General features: G+C 41.4%; 2 pseudogenes; both read left to right on the top strand.

Moving 5' to 3' along the window:
* Positions 1–2,599: 2,599 nt before the first annotated feature.
* Positions 2,600–3,537, top strand: LOC115641201 (annotated as a pseudogene).
* Positions 3,538–13,577: 10,040 nt separating this feature from the next.
* Positions 13,578–14,541, top strand: LOC115641170 (annotated as a pseudogene).
* The last annotated feature ends 2,190 nt before the right edge of the window (positions 14,542–16,731 follow it).

Below are 16,731 nucleotides of genomic sequence, written 5' to 3'. Positions count from 1 at the left end.
GAGGGGAAAAACAACTGAGGAAAGTTGGCAGTTTTTCAAAGGGACGCTATTAAGGGCCCAAAAGCAAGTTATTCCGATGGTTAGGAAAGATAGAAAATGTGGCAAAAGACCACCTTGGCTTACCCTTGAGATCTTGCGTGACCTACAAAATAAAAAGGCGTCATATAGAAAATGGAAACTAGGTCAGATCACGAAGGATGAATATAGGCAAATAACACAGGAATGCAGAGGCAAGATTAGAAAAGCAAAGGCACAAAATGAACTCAAACTAGCTATGGGAATAAAGGGAAACAAGAAGACTTTTTATCAATACATTAGAAGCAAGAGGAAGACTAAGGACAGGGTAGGCCCACTGCTCAATGAGGAGGGGGTAACAGTAACGGGAGACTTGGAAATGGCAGAGATGCTTAATGACTTCTTTGTTTCGGTCTTCACTGAGAAGTCTGAAGGAATGTCTAGTATAGTGAATGCTTACGGGAAGAGGGTAGGTTTAGAAGAGAAAATAAGGAAAGAGCAAGTAAAAAATCACTTAGAAAAGTTAGATGCCTGCAAGTCACCAGGGCCTGATGAAATGCATCCTAGAATACTCAAGGAGTTAATAGAGGAGGTATCTGAGCCTCTAGCTATTATCTTTGGGAAATCATGGGAGACGGGGGAGATTCCAGAAGACTGGAAGGGGGCAAATATAGTGCCCATCTATAAAAAGGGAAATAAAAACAACCCAGGAAACTACAGACCAGTTAGTTTAACTTCTGTGCCAGGGAAGATAATGGAGCAGGTAATCAAAGAAATCATCTGCAAACACTTGGAAGGTGGTAAGGTGATAGGGAATAGCCAGCATGGATTTGTAAAGAACAAATCATGTCAAACTAATCTGATAGCGTTCTTTGATAGAATAACGAGCCTTGTGGATAAGGGAGAAGCGGTGGATGTGATATACCTAGACTTTAGTAAGGCATTTGATACAGTTTCGCATGATATTCTTATAGATAAGCTAGGAAAGTACAATTTAGATGGGGCTACTATAAGGTGGGTGCATAACTGGCTGGATAACCGTACTGAGAGAGTAGTTGTTAATGGCTCCCAATCCTGCTGGAAAGGTATAACAAGTGGGGTTCCGCAGGGGTCTGTTTTGGGACCGGTTCTGTTCAATATCTTCATCAACGATTTAGATGTTGGCATAGAAAGTACGCTTATTAAGTTTGCGGACGATACCAAACTGGGAGGGATTGCAACTGCTCTGGAGGACAGGGTCAAAATTCAAAATGATCTGGACAAATTGGAGAAATGGTCTGAGGTAAACAGGATGAAGTTCAATAAAGATAAATGCAAAGTGCTCCACTTAGGAAGGAACAATCAGTTTCACACATACAGAATGGGAAGAGACTGTCTAGGAAGGAGTATGGCAGAAAGAGATCTAGGGGTCATAGTGGACCACAAGCTTAATATGAGTGAACAGTGTGATACTGTTGCAAAAAAAGCAAACATGATTCTGGGATGCATTAACAGGTGTGTTGTAAACAAGACACGAGAAGTCATTCTTCCGCTTTACTTTGCGCTGGTTAGGCCTCAACTGGAGTATTGTGTCCAGTTCTGGGCACCGCATTTCAAGAAAGATGTGGAGAAATTGGAAAGGGTCCAGAGAAGAGCAACAAGAATGATTAAAGGTCTTGAGAACATGACCTATGAAGGAAGGCTGAAGGAATTGGGTTTGTTTAGTTTGGAAAAGAGAAGACTGAGAGGGGACCTGATAGCAGTTTTCAGGTATCTAAAAGGGTGTCATCAGGAGGAGGGAGAAAACTTGTTCACCTTGGCCTCCAATGGTAGAACAAGAAGCAATGGGCTTAAACTGCAGCAAGGGAGATTTAGGTTGGACATTAGGAAAAAGTTCCTAACTGTCAGGGTAGTTAAACACTGGAATAGATTGCCTAGGGAAGTTGTGGAATCTCCATCGCTGGAGATATTTAAGAGTAGGTTAGATAAATGTCTATCAGGGATGGTCTAGACAGTATTTGGTCCTGCCATGAGGGCAGGGGACTGGACTCGATGACCTCTCGAGGTCCCTTCCAGTCCTAGAGTCTATGAGTCTATGAGTCTATTTAACCACAGTGGAACTGATTCAAGAGGAGACACGAAGTGAGGCACACATCAGACTGTCCCGTAGTCCCAGCAGGGTACTTTTTTTTGTCAATACCTATGTGGCCTAATTCTGCAATTTAGGTGCTTAAAGTGGCAGTTAGGGGCCTAAGTCCTGTTGTGCATCTGGCCCATTTTGTCTCTGTACAATACACAAATTCCAGCCAGCTTATCACTGTTGCTTTCTCTAAGTCTTGTCTATTTAAAAATATATATTTTACAGGATACAATAGGGCTCTCTTTCTATTCATTCAACTGAAGAGATGATCTCTATATGCCATTTCAATTCACTTTTACGATACGACTTCATTTTATTTTATTTAAATACATGTTGTACAGCCTGGAAAATGGTTCTCTTTACATTCATGCTACAGAGAGATTAACTTCACATGTTGTTTAAATTTACTTTTATTAAAAGTGTTCATTTCATTTGTTTTCTCCAGATCACAGTTTTCCTGAATAAATGCCAATGAAAAATCAAACCACAGTGACAGAATTTATTCTCCTGGGACTTTCCAGTGAACCACAGTTGCAGATTTTCCTCTTCTCGGTGTTTTTAGTTATTTACCTAATCACTCTGGTTGGTAATATAGTGATCATGGTGGTGATAAGAACTGATTCTCACCTTCACATCCCTATGTACTTCTTCCTTTTCCATTTATCCTTTGTTGATATCTGCTATTCATCGGTCACGGTGCCTAACACGCTGAGGAACTTCCTAGCAGAGCACAAAACTATTTCTGTCAATGGCTGCATTGCTCACATGTTCTTCATCCTCCTCTCAGGTGCAGCTGAAAGTTTCATTCTCTCAGCCATGGCTTATGACCGCTACGCTGCCATCTGTGACCCACTGCGTTACATGGAGAGAATGAGCAAAGGGATCTGTGTTCAGCTAGTGGGTGGGGCATGGACCACAGGCTTCATTTATGCCCTTCTTAACACTGTTTTTACTCTGAAGTTGCATTTCTGTTGCTCCAATCAAATCCATCATTTCAGCTGTGAGCTTCCTCCTCTGTCACAACTGGCCTGCACTGAGACTCTCACCACTAAAGTGGTGCTTCTTACTTCTGTTGTGATATTTGGCTCAATCTCCTTCCTCCTCACGCTGATCTCCTACATTTACATCATCTCCACCATACTGAGGATACACTCTGCAGAGGCAGGCATAAAGCCTTCTGCACCTGCAGCTCCCACCTTATTGTGGTTGGCTTGTTGTACCTGACAGGTTTTCTCCAGTACACAAAACCCAGCTCTGTCTCTTCTGTGCTGCTGGATGAAATATTCTCCATCCAGTACAGCGTCTTGACCCCCATGTTAAACCCCATCATCTACAGCCTGAAAAACAAGGAGGTGAAAACAGCTCTAAGGAAAACAGTGGGAAAATTAAAGTTTATCAGGTAACGTTGATGATCTTAAATAAATTAAATTACATATTTTTACATCAGAGCATAGAACTGTGGATAACTGGTGCTTGGGAAATTCTCAGCTCAGGTAACTGATGGACTCGTTGGGACAAAACCTCAGTTGGTCTAAATGAGTGTAGCTCAACTGATGTCAGCGAGCCAGATTCCCAGTTGTACAAGAGTCACTGGAACACGGGGACTGGATCTTGGGTCTCCTAAATCCAGAGTGTGTGCTTTGAGCACTGACCTGTAGAGTCAGTCACACATTTCTTCCTTTCCTCTATCTCCATATCTCTTTAATCTGGTCCATTGACTTCAGGGAATCTATGGCCAATTTATGCCAGCTGAGATTCTGGCCAATTCTAAACATCTCTCCTCTTCCATTGTGGAGAGAGCCAGAGTGCCAATTCTGGCTTTGTGAATCTCTGTGATTTTCCAGGCACTTCAAAGATAGGCACTGCAATGCTCAGCATGAGAACATCTATGTGCCTTTGTGAACCTGCTCCTTGGTGTAAATTGATATGATGCTGTTAAGTCAATGTAGGTACATGGATTTACACTAAATGAGGCTCTGACCATAGTGTTCATATTCTAAAGTGATTTTGTTTTCCTCAAATTTCACTCACTGTTTAGTTGGAAAGCCCTGTGTATCATTGAGTGTCCACGGACATCATAAACATAGTAGGAAGTGGTGCAGCTACTCTGCACCTAAGTTAAATTCACCTTTAGATTCAGAATCCCAGCTGGTGAAAAGCAGCATAGCTCCACTGAAATAAACTGGGCTACTCCAATACCTGCCAGCTGAGGATCTCATCTCAGTGAAAAAAGATATGACTTTGAATTCGGCCATTGCCAACGTTTGGCTTATTCACATATGGTCTGGGGTAAATGAAAAGTCAACCAATAGGTTGAGCTATTCATATGAGTCTAGGGGAATCAGGTGCCCAACTCCTATTGGATGGGAATAACTTAGTCCCAGCCTCTTGCTCAAGGTCAGCCTGAAAATCTGTGGAGAGCAAGACATGGAATCCTGATCTCTTCATTCCCTGTCTAGTGAGTTCAGCCACAATTCCATACATGTGCCCACTTCCATCACTCTTCCCATCCCATCCTAGTACTGATGGCATGCACTGTCTGCCCCATTTATGAAAGACACCACCCTCTGCTCCCATTTTCACAGGGAGAATTTCTTCTTTCAGATTCTTCACACAAAATAAATACAGCTAGTTGAACAATGGGGGTATTTACATGAAGAAAACCATATCCATCTTTGTTATCCAAATTCAAAACTTTTGCAACCTGCTTACTAAGCATCACTCTGTTGTACTCTCCATTCTTCATGGCAGCAATCATGGGTACTTTTAAGTTTGTTAGTTCTGGTCAACATTTTTACTATGATTTTTTTTCAATTTTCAAAGTGTGGTTTCAACATGATAGGTTTTTTTTTCCTGGAAAATCTGAATTTTAAAGTAAAATATTTCAATTTTTCATATGGAATATCTAAAACAAAATTTCATGTCAATTTGACCTCTCAAAATGAAATCATAGATTTTCTTTCAAAATGTTAAGCTGAAATTAAAAAAAATTGAGTTGACATTTCAATTTAAAATGACAAAATTACTCATCTCAATGTAACTTAGATCAAAATATTGACTGAGAATGAAATTGACACTTCAAAAGGCTGGCTTGTTTCAAGAAAAATGGACAAAATGAAATGCTTAGATAGTTCTGCGTTTAAATATTTTATGATTTTTTCCTTTCACAAAAATGTTGACATTTCAATTTTCTGGCCTATGTTGGGTTTAAAACAAATGTTGAAATATGGAATTTACTGGGTAATGAAAATTTCTTTTTCTGACCATCTATAACATCCATATAGAACGAAGCATGACAAGGCCTTAATCTCACCTAACTGAAATATAAAATAAATAATAATAAAAGAAGATGTGGTATTTCCAGATTCTTTATTTGTTATATTTAAGTCCTTTGGGTCATGGACTTTCTTTAATTTTATCTGAAACACAAAGACTAGAAGTTGGTTGGTGTTTAACAGATGCTTGATAGTAATAATCATCTCTAATTTGAGGAAAATAAATGGGCAGTTGTATTGCAGAGGTTAATATATTAATGCACATAAAATATTTTTGAGATCTCTGGGACAAGTATGCTACTGAAGAACACTGTTCTCTTGTAATGCCATTTTCTGTGTCACAGAGTCATAAAAGTAGCCATGCTGAGACAGACCTGCCATCTAAATTCTCTATCCCATTTCTGACAGTGACCAGGAACAGATGTTCAGAGGAAGATTCAAGAACTTTGCAATAGACATGATATTTAATATTCCTTTCAGTAATGCTATCATAATTAATCATAACAATTCTGGATATTTTTTCATACTCATTTCTTTTTGAATTTTTCTACATTTATGGTCTCAGCGTATCCCTGTGGCAAGGAGTTCCACAATCTAATTGTGTGTCTTCTTCGTACCATCTGCACATGCATGGAAAACCATCTCAACACTACTGCACCAAATCACCCCCATCATCTTATATATCTTTACAGAAAGAAAGAAAGAAAGAAAGAAAGAAAGAAAGAAAGAAAGAAAGAAAGAAAGAAAGAAAGAAAGAAAGTCGTGACCGAATGGGTATTTTCCATTGAGCTCTTTGGGTTTTTGTGCATTTCTTCTTCTCTGCAGACATGATATTGCATGCACTGGAGTGTTTAGACTAAACGGACAGATCCCCATAGCCTTTCTGCATGTAGATATCCAGCTGAGGAGAGCAGGACTTTCACTTTTAGACCACTTGCAGGCTTGAACCCAAACAGCACTGTGTATCATCCCAATCCTGCAGACAGATTCACATTGATGGCAGTGGTCCATACTCTCACTTAATTTGTTCTACCTGTTCACTGGAGTAAGCCTTTTGCAAGACTGGGCACTATGTGAATATTTATATGAACATCTGAGGTTTCATTAAGCCTATGGAAGTGAAAAGTGGGATCTACGAGTCAATAATTAAGCCTGCACTTTGGTAGGACTCTGAATGCTGGGTACTGAGCAAGAGACAGGAACAGATCTTGAATACAGTGGAAAGAAAACCATTAAGATTGGTGCTTGAAGTTACAAAGATTGACCACGTTTGGAATGAACAAAGTAGGGGAAGTGTGCAGGTGGTACCAGTTATAGAAAAGCTGAGGGAGGCCAGGCTTAGAGCATGAAAAGAAGATTGGATAACAAGGGGTTAAATTTAGAAGAGGAGGGTAGGCAGACCCAGAACTAGGTGGATGGTTGTCATAGTAAAGGATCTGATTAGCTACAGAGTTTCCGAGGAATAGCATTCAAGACAGACTGAAATGGATTAGAAAGACACAAAGAGCCAATCCTATATAGATGGGAGTAAGGCTGCAAGAAAGATTGAGTCCAGTAAGTGCAGTAAAAGGTTGAGATACTACATGTCAAGATTATCACTGTGACAGATATGAAAGTGTCCTGTAACATCCTGCACAAACCCTAATGAATTACCTTAAACCTTATTGAATTAAAGTAAATGTCTTCGAAGTTGATTGTATTAAAAATGCAAATATTTATGTACTCTTACAGTATTTTATGGAGCTCATTTAGGAGGAAGTTCTGATTAGTGCAATCTCTGGGAGACATTAGGAACTTCAAAGGACATTTGGGGACAAGGCAAGTGAAGGGGATTTTCAAGGAAATTCTAGGGGAGGGAGGAAGGGTATGTGACTGACTCCTCTGGAATCCTGCATTTTGAAGCTGCATTTTCTGCAGAGACCTACTGTCTGGCTGATTACATTTTCAAGGTCTCATCAAAGAGCTAAAGTGGATAAATGAGTCACTCACAGAGTCAGGAGTTGTTCTAGTTCTGAGCTGAGGATATGATGCACTTGAAACAGCAGGAAAAATCCTGGGTGGAGATTGAAGGAGAGCTTCTGCCAGAGCCCAGGCTGCAGTTGGGGGTGATCACTAGTAAGCTTATTAGCATATGTATAGATTCTCTTATTATTTTTAATACATTTTCTCTGTAGTGTTTTTACCTTATGAATAAAACATGCTTGCTTAGAAAAAGCTGTGTGGTAACTTACAAATATAGCAATTACACTCTTTAGCATCTGTGAGGAGAGAAGGGAAGCTGGTCTGTTAGGCAGGCTATCTTTTACTGGAAATAATAAATTGAAGTCTGAAAACAGGTTATCCTCAAAATACCTCCCCAACTGGGAGAGAGATGCGGGTCTCCTCTTAAGAAAGGCAATGGCTGGAGAGTTGAAAGCCTGAGAATCGGTGCTGTGGCTGGACCATAGAGGCGGAACACAGATGCAGTTGGTCTGAACTGTGACAGTCATTTTACAATGTGCCCCATTTAAGGAGCAAACTACATTTAGCAGATCCTGAGAATTAACATCCAGTTTCTGGATCCCAGCCCCATGATTCCTTTCCTAGGGATAACAATGTCCTCCCAATGCATGTTTAGCTCCCTTGAGGTGCTGGCTGAATTCATGTCCACAAGATATGGAGTATCTGACTTATAGAGGATGTCCTACCCATTGCACAGTGACCCGAAGAAAAATTCTGTGTAGCTCGAAAGGTTTCCTCTTTCACCAATAGAAGTGGCCCAATAAAAGATATTAGCTCACCTATCTTGTCACTCAGATAGATAGATAGATAGATAGATAGATGATGATGGAAGGATAAATGCCACACAGAGAGGAATAAAGAGAAATAATGCAGATAGTGTACTGTGTCATAACGTATTATAAAATCCAAAATTATGTATAGCAATCGCATGAGGAAATGCTCAGAAATATATGGGATAGTTTCTGATCTCTTGAAAAAGGCATAGACACATGTCATTCATTAGTCAGTCAAATGTTAGCAATGAATGTTGGCCTTGAGTCATTTGTGAACTCACCCTGATTTCTCTGAATGCTTTGACAAATAATTTGGATGGACAATTTCTTTTGCCATGGGGTTGCTCATGACCTGCTGATGCTGCATGTAGATGACAACCACATTGAATGGGTGAATAGGTTTTTCTATCTGGCTAGTTGTTTGATAGCACAAGCTTCTATATCTGAAGAAGTCACACATCTGATGGCTCTTGTGCCAATGACATTTCAGCACCTTCAAAGCCCTCTGTTTGGGAGGCAGAATGTCTATGTGACAACTAAGAGACAAATATTCAATATGATAGTGATGACAACTCTGTTATATGGAGCAGAAACATATTAATTAGAAAGAGCTGAGAAGAGGAAATTAAACAGTTTTCAGTGTCAAAAGTTATGACATATCCTTGACATCCGTTGATTTGATTTTGTCACAAACAGGGAGATACTTAAATGATCCCAGCAAGTTGCAGTCTTGTATTAGTTGAGAAGAAGACGACTGCAATGGTGGGGGTATGCACAATGTTCAGAAGACTGTATGCTTTTATGGAAGGTTTAAAGAGTTGAGGTAGAAGGATGTAGAGCATGAATGCAACCATGAATGAGATTGAAAGATGCAATTTTGTGGGATTTCAGAAACCTAAATCATCCCATCCTGACTCTTGTGAAAGGAAGAAGATTTGGAATGGACCATTCATGATGGAAACCCATTCTACACGCCCCCATGGCTGGGTTACAGCCATGTGTTTCTGCTGCTGATGATGTGCTGATGACTTTACAAAGTAAAAGAGCTTCAGAGATACTGAGAAAGCCCTGTCCCAAGATACCTTATTGACCAAATTGTTAGTGTTGAGGACAGTTGTTAAGGCTGCTAAGTTGTGATGGCTGCTGAGTGGTGCTGTTCTTGGAGCTCCGGTGTCAGCTGCACGAGCAGGGAATGCAGCTTACTGATTCAGCAGACCTCGATATTATTCGTAAAGAAAAAAACACAGGCTTGGTTTTGTGGTGAAGGCCCTCAGACACGTTTATTGTCAGAAAAGCACACTACTAGCACCCTGTCCAAGGGGTCACAGGGACACTAACATGTGTATTTCTGTGACAAGATAGGACACTAGGGTCCTGTCCCTCGGGCCGATACAAAGATGCCTCTCATAAGACTTCTCCTTTTATACATTCAGACAAACAAGTGCCATACTACTCTCCGGATGATGTTAATTACCACTCTTATCCTCGTACCTGCTAGTTAGAACAAAACATCCTCACCCATTATCTTGTCATCCCATTCTTATCTTTATGAGGGGTCGGTGTGTTCTTGTACCATCTCTCAGAGATACGTTTACATAGTTACTTGAGAGAGTTGTGTGGTTTTGTACCATCCTCTCTGGTCAGGAATGGGCCTACCTGGTGCACTGCTATTCTGTCAAAGCCCGGCCTATCCTGGTTCCCAGACTTTGGTTAATACAGTTACTTAGGCTTAGGTTTCCAGCAAGGCCTATGGCACAAAGATTAAAGCACTTTCCTGAGAGATAGGAGACCTCACTTCAGATCTCTGCTCTACATCAGACTGAGAAGGAATTGCATGAGGGTGTCCCATGACCCAGGTGAATTCCCTAACCACTAGGTTAAAAGCAACAGTGAGTCCTGTGGCACCTTATAGACTAACAGACAAATTGGAGCATAAGCTTTCATGGATGAATACCCACTTCATCAGAAGCATATGGGGAGGCACTAAGGTGCCCGGTGCTACTTTGTGACTTTTACTTGTGGTGTTGTTTCTTTGTTTTGTCCTGGATGAAACAATTTGGCTCTTTTTTTCTAATTCACAAATAGTATTGGGTCAACTAAACTGCATTTTTCAGTGACTAAACTACTTGTCTGAAAAATTTTACCTGGTTGTATTCAGAAAAGCTCTTCCTTAGTCTCATCTCCTGTTCTTTCCTGCCATCTTATACAGTCTATTGGCTCCTTTCTCATCCCTTAACCTGTGTATCCAGCTGTTGGTGATTTTTTAAGGATGGCTGGCCATTCCGCATTCTATCTTCTCTGCTGCACCTGTGGTAATTATACATTAAGACTAGGACCTTCAAAGGAGTCTAAGGGAGGGGAAATGTGCTGCTGTTTGAGCATCTAACTCCTTCAGCTGCTTTGAGAATCTCAGCCCAAACACATGCCTTTTTAATTGACTGTCACTGAGACTGGGTACCTAAATCACTTGGATGCATACGATAACCTAAGCCTCAGTTCTCTCATTTTTAGGTACTGTAGACCACTGCTTAAGGCCTGACCCAGCACAATGTTACTAATAGCTTTTTACAGACAGTGAACTTCAGGGTTTGTCCCAGGGGGAACAAGACAGCATTTCAACAACTCTCAAGAATCAGCTCCTAGTCTTGGAGTCAGCTAAGGAAAAGCTCTTTTCTTCACTCCCACTGATAACCCAACACACTTTGAGGGGTTTCACTGCTCCGGTAAAGAATATTGGATCTCCTTGGATGCTGTATTCCAGAGACAGACAGACTAGGTAGACAAATCAATAAGGAGGTAGATAGACTAAGCAAAGAGAAAATCACAGGTCAGAATGATCTCACCATATTTATGATCTGCGCTTAAAAGCCAAGTGAGTTGATTCACATTTTTAATCCTTTTTAATTTTTGTATCTTTTTCATTTCAAAGGACCAGATTCTGCCCCTCTTATCTAGGGGTGAGTCTCTGCAGAGTCCCATTGACTTCTGCCTGGCTGCAGCAGTCTGCTCACACAGACTCAGTTACAGCACAGGGGCCATAGCTGGCGAAACTGATTTACTTGAATCACCCAGCTCTCTCTTTCTCTCTCTTTCTCAAGGCAGCACTGAGATAGCTGAGAGCGGGGGGACGGGGGGAGGGAAAGGCAAGGGGAAGGGAAGTCTCTGGAAAATGCCCTTGGAATTGAATTTGCCTGTGCACAGAATCTGCCTGTGTTGACATTCAAGTTCTAGTACAAGGTCCATCTCCTTGCTTAGGCATTTGTCTCATGAGCTGATAATGAAGAAAAGGTTCCGTTTCTCTCTAGGGTTGTATGGGGACAAACTTAATTTTGACATTGGACAGAACCTTGATTTCATTGCCTTTTCCATTAATAACTGATGTCAAAATAGCCATTCATTTCCAGGAGGGCAGCATATCTTCTCTATTGTCTCTACAGTCTGATATTCAGACTTGCAGAAAACTGAATCAAAAATCCTACTGAGTCAGGGTTTAAGTGACTTAGGAACAAATATCCCCTTCATTTTCGATCAGGCCCATCTTTTCAAAATTATGTCACTATGTCGAAATAAAGTTTGCTAGTCACATTCATTTCTTCTTGATACTGATTCGCATGACCTTCTCATAAACAAGCTAGAGAAATACAACCTAGATGGAGCTACTATAAGGCGGGTGCATAGCCGGTTGGAAGACAGTTCCCAGAGTTTAGTTATCAGTGTTTCACAGTCATGTTGGAAGGGCGTAACAAGTGGGTTCCTGAAGGGATCAGTTCTGCGTTGAGTTCTGTTCAATATCTTCCTCAATGATTTAGATAATGGCATAGAGAGAACACAAAGTTTGTAGATGATACCAAGCTGGGAGGGGTTGGAAGTACATTGGAGGGTAGGATTATAATTGAAAATGATCTGGACAAACTGGTGAAATGGTCTAAAGTAAATAGAATGAAATTCAGTAAAGGCAAATGCAAAGTACTAAACTTAGGAAGGAACAATCAGTTGCACACATACAGAAAGGGAAATGGCTGCCTAGGAAGGAGAACTGTCGAAAGGGATCTGGGGTCCATAGGCGACCATAAGCTTAATATGAGTTAACACTGTAACATTGTAGCAAAAAAAGCATCATTCTGGGATGTGTTAGGCTGAGTGTTGTAAGGAAGACATGAGAAGTAATTCTGCCGCTCTATTCTACACTGATGAGGTCTCAACTGGAATATTGTGTCCAGTTCTGGGAACCACATTTTGGGAAAGATGTGGACAAATTGGAGAAAGTCCAGAGAGGAACAACAAAAATGATTAAAAGTCTAGAAAATATGACCTATGAGGGAAGATTGAAAAAAATGGGTTTGTTTGGTCTGGAGAAGAGATGAGTGAGAGGGGACATGATAACAGTTTTGAAGTACATAAAAGATTGTTACAAGGAGGAGGGAGAAAAATTGTTCTTCTTAACCTCTGAGGATAGGACAAGAGGCAATGGGCTTAAATTTCAGCAAGGGTGGTTTAGGTTGGACATTAAGAAAAACTTCCAAACTGTCAGAGTGGTTCAGCACTGGAATAAATTGCCTAGGAAGGTTATAGAATCTCCATTTTTGGAGATTTTTCAGAGCAGGTTGGAGAAACACCTGCCAGGGATGGTATAGATAATACTTAGCCCTGCCATGAATGCAGCAGACTGGACTAGATGACCTCTTGAGGTCCCTTTCAGTTCTATGATTCTATGATTCTTCTTCTTTTTGAAAAATCCTAATGATTTTAATAGGTAAGAATCCAATTATATACTGCAGATATTAAATAGTGTTTCCAACAAAATAGTCTAGAACAACTGACAGACTGTAATGGAGAGAGAGATTATTTATATAGATTTGGCCAGATGTCCAGCTATTGTCAATTGGCCATACTTTCATTGCATCCAATCTGCCAGATCCCATGCTGCTGTAGCTCTATTGAAGTCATAAAGCCAGATTACAGAGAGAGAATAAATTCCTCTATAGCCTGGTGGCTTGAACACTCAGCCCACATGCAGAAAACCAAGTATCCAGTAACTCTGCACTGCCTCTTTTATGATGTATCCAAAGAAATTCAGCTTCAAGAGGAGAGACCGAGGGAGCCCCACATCAGACTTAGTCAGAGTTGAGCAGGGTATTTCTGAATATCTGTAGGACCTGATTCTGGGACTTAGGCATGTAAAGTGGCAGTTAGGTGCCCAAGTCATTTTGTGTATCCAGGTTAATTTATTTATTTAACACACACAAATACCATCTGGTGTCATCGTCTGTCCCTCTCTCGATTTAGTTTACACATTTTACAGAATGGAATAGGACTGTCTTTACATTCATCCCCCATAATAAGTGTTAATCTCATTTTTTTTCTGGTCTTCCAGGTCACAGATTTCCTTAATGCATGACAATGAAAAATCAAACCACAGTGACTGAATTTATCCTCCTGGGACTTTCCCCGTGACCCACAGATGCAGATTTTGCTCTTCTTGGTGTTTTTAGTTATTTACCTAATCACTCTGGGTAGTAATATAATGATCATGGTGGTGATAAGAGCTGATTCTCACCTTCACAGCCCTATGTACTTCTTTCTCTTCCATTTATCCTTTCTTGATATCTGCTATTCCTCAGTCACGATGCCTAAAATGCTGATGAACTTCCTAGCGGAGCACAAAACTATTTCTGTCAATGGCTGCATTGCCCAGATGTTCCTTATTATCCTCTCACCTGCTACTGAAGCTTTCATTCTCTCAATCATGGCTTATGACCGCTATGCTGCAATCTGTGATACATTACATTACGTGCAGACAATGAGGAAAGAGATGTGTGTTCAGCTGGTGAGTGGTGCATGGAATATGGGCTTCTTCTATGCCCTTCTTAACACAGTTTTTGCCCTCAAGTTGCATTTCTGTGGGCCCAATCAAATCAACCATTTCAGCTGGGAGCTCCCTCCTCTGTTACAGCTGTCCTGCACTGAGACCTTTACCAATCAAGTGGTGCTTCTTACTTCTGCTGTGGTATTTGGGTTGAGCTCCTTCCTCCTCACCCTAATCTCCTACATTCACATCATCTCCACCATCCTGAGGATACGCTCTGCCGAGGGCAGGCATAAAGTCTTCTCCACCTGCAGCTCCCACCTTATTGTGGTTGGCTTGTTGTACGTGACAGGTTTTCTCCGGTACACAAAATCCAGCTCAGTCTCCTCTGTGGTGCTGGATGAAATATTCTCCATCCACTACAACATCTTGACCCCCATGTTAAACCCCATTGTCTACAGCCTGAAAAACAAGGAGGTGAAAACAGCTCTAAGGAATATATTGGGAAATTCAGGTTTCTCAATTAGTGTTGATTTTCTCTTTTTCTTTTAAGTCAGAGAGCAGAGATTTGTTGGAAATTAGTGCATGGGACATTCTCAGCCCAGATAATTGAATGACACTTTGAGCCAAATCTTCCACTGGTTTAAATCAGTGCAGATCCATTGAAGTCAATTGGCCAGATCCCCAGAGTGTGTAAATCAGCATAGCTCCATTGGAACCAATGGGTGCTGGAGTTAGACTTACAAAGGGTCTTGAACAGGAGAAATTGAGAGATATCCCATAGCACAGTGACCAGGGCATGTATATGGGAGGGGACAGATCGCTGTTTCAATCATTTCTCCTCCTCAAACACTTGAAGCGGGGGTCTCCTACATCTGAGATGACTACCACTGGGATAAAAGTTATGCCAGAGCTCTTATTCCTAATTCTGTCTCCTTGTTTGCACAAAATCAAATGGATATAACTGGCCATGAACAAATTCAGGCTGGAAATTAGAGAAAGGTTTCTCACCCTCAGAAGGGTGAAGTTCTGGAACAACCTTCTAATAGGAGCTGTAGAGATGCACAGCTTAATTAGTTTTAAGAAAGTGTTGGATAAATTTATGACAGTGTGATGGTGTGGGGCAGGGCTCTGCAACCCTGGGCCTCTGTCATAAACAGATAGTTAAGGGTTAATAGAACAGAAATACTTCATGTTTTTTTTTGCCTAAAAGGGTTAACAAAGTTCAGTGAGCCTGGCTGTCACCTGACCAGAGAACCAATCAGGGTACAGGATACTTTCAAATCTTGAGGGACGGAAGTTTTTGTGTGCGCTATTAGTGTTTGGTTGTTGTTCTCTCTGGGTTCTGAGAGTGACCAGATGTGCAACCAGGTTTCTCTCCAATCTCTCTAATAAAGTCTCTTATATATCCAGAATAGTAAGGTACTAGATAGATAAGGCGAGTTAGGCTTATATTTGTTTTCTTTATTTGCAAATGTGTATTTGGCTGGAAGGAGTTCAAATTTGTATTTTGCTGAAAGGATTTTAATTTGTACTTGTATACTTAGGCTGGGAGGGTATTCCCAGTGTCTATAGCTGAAAGACCCTGTAACATATTCCATCTTAAATTTACAAAGATAATTTTTACTGTCTTTTCTTTCTTTAATTAAAAGTTCTTCTTGTTTAAGAACCTGATTGGTTTTTTTTTGTTCTGGTGTGAGACCCCAGGGGACTGGGTGTGGATCCACCAGGGAATTGGTGGGGAGAAAGGAGGAAAGGGGGAGAGAAAGGTTAGTTCTCTCTCTATGTTAGGATTACTTTCTCTCTAAGGGAGAGTCTGGGAGGGGGAGAGAGAAGGAGGGTGGAAGCTGCATTTTCCTCTCTGTTTTCAGATTCAAGGAGTTTGAATCACAGTGATCTTCCAAGGTAACCCAGGGAGGGGAAGCCTGGGAGAGTCAACGGTGAGGGAAAGGGTTTACTTTCCTCGTGTTAAGATCCAGAGGGACTGGGTCTTGGGGGTCCCCGTGCAAGGTTTTGGGGGGACCAGAGTGTACCAGACACTGTAATTCCTGGTTGGTGGCAGCGCTGCAAGTACTAAGCTGGTAATTGAGCTTAGAGGAATTAATGCTGGTACCCCATCTTTTGGACACACAGGTTCAGAGTGGGGGATTATACCATGACAGCCTCACTTCTGGTTTATGTCTTAGCGAACAGGAGCTGCTAACAGGGAGTTTTGCAAGGGAGTTCTCCAGGTGAAGGAGGAGCACAGACAGCATCTGTGGGGTAAGTGACTGTCTGCAGTGTTTGGGTTTGTGTGTGTGTTTGGGGGTTACTTGCTGTGTGCTGAGCTTGTGTTTGTCAGTCTGTTTGGTTTGTTTGTTTGAAGGACTGTGTGCTGTAGCTGGCAGTTGGAGGTGGAGCTACTAGGAAGGTTTGAAAGCTAGAAGCCTCTGGTAATTGGCTGAACCTTAACCAGTGGGCGGGGCATTCACTCAGGCCAGGGCTTTATAAAGCTGCGCACAAGCGACCAGGAGCTACTAACAGGGAGTTTTGCAAGGGAGTTTGGAAGGGGAGTAGGAAGGGGGGGGTTCCTTGTCGGTCTCATCTGTGACCGATTGGTCCCCTGAACCCATAACCTGAGCCACATCAAAAACCTTTCTGTTTACAGCAGAGAGGAGTGGATAGGGAGCTGTAGACAGGAATTTGAGAGTTTAACAGAGGGAGGCTTACAATGGTGAGGAGGACCCGCAACACCTGTGCCAG

Source organism: Gopherus evgoodei, unplaced genomic scaffold, assembly GCF_007399415.2.
Source record: "Gopherus evgoodei ecotype Sinaloan lineage unplaced genomic scaffold, rGopEvg1_v1.p scaffold_33_arrow_ctg1, whole genome shotgun sequence".
NCBI classification, from domain to species: domain Eukaryota; kingdom Metazoa; phylum Chordata; order Testudines; family Testudinidae; genus Gopherus; species Gopherus evgoodei.
Note: the sequence above shows the minus strand (reverse complement) of the source record. Positions and strands in the feature narration are given on the sequence as shown.